The following is a 931-nucleotide window of genomic DNA, read 5'->3' as shown; positions in this document are numbered from 1 at the left end:
CGTATTCTGGCCAGCATTGCGCACCTTTTAACACACACACACGTACATGCATGCGTAAATACATCAATGTGGAAAGCTCCTGAAAGAATTGTCAATGAAATATAAAGATAGTAAAAAACGAAGCGAGAGCTGGTTGAAAAGTGCTGATTAGATTACCCTGCTGCAGCTGCGGCGAGATTTTGGGCTTGTCACTGCGACCAAGTCGGCTAGTCTCCTCCTCACCTCAGTTGCCCTCTGCACCTCTCCGTGCGGAGCGACACTGCCCCCTGTCGGGTTGCGGCGGGACTGCGCCGACCGTCTCCTCAACTGAGGGCGTCTGAGGTGAAAGACGCGCGCCACCAGTGCATGCAACAAATACGGCACTGCGGGGAATTAGGAGACCAAAACGAAACCAACACCAGACATTCACTATTGGTGGCAAAATCAGAGAAATGTATCATTTTCCAGTGACATCGATTTTTTTTTCTGGAGCTGATTGAATAAAAAGAACCCCCCCCCCTGCCCCCTACTCATTACCCACAGATAAAAGATAAATCCTGCGACTTTGTGATGTATTTATGTTTTTGTTGTACACGTATCCCAAGTGGACTGAAAAGTACTGTACATACACCAGCCATAAATATCCAGTCAATACTTTTTCGAGTAGTCGTGAATTAGTCTGCATTCCATGTCTTATGATACAGTCTATTCACCGCAAATAATATTACAATAACAAAACACGGTTTAATCAAGCCATGACTGACTCAAAATAGATGTAGACATTTGTCCATCGAGATCAGGTTTTTTTGCAGTGTTGGTATTGCCATAATAGCTGAAACAGTTCTCGAGTACAAGAGCAGGTCTGCCTCACAATTCTCATTTTCTTGCTTCCTGATTCTCAGCGGTGGACTTTGTGTGTGTGTGTGTGTGTGTGTGTGTGTGAGTGTGTGTG

This window comes from Hippocampus comes, unplaced genomic scaffold (genome assembly GCF_001891065.2).
Source record: "Hippocampus comes isolate QL1 unplaced genomic scaffold, H_comes_QL1_v1.1 scaffold112, whole genome shotgun sequence".
Lineage (NCBI taxonomy): Eukaryota > Metazoa > Chordata > Actinopteri > Syngnathiformes > Syngnathidae > Hippocampus > Hippocampus comes.
This window is presented reverse-complemented; position numbering follows the sequence as displayed.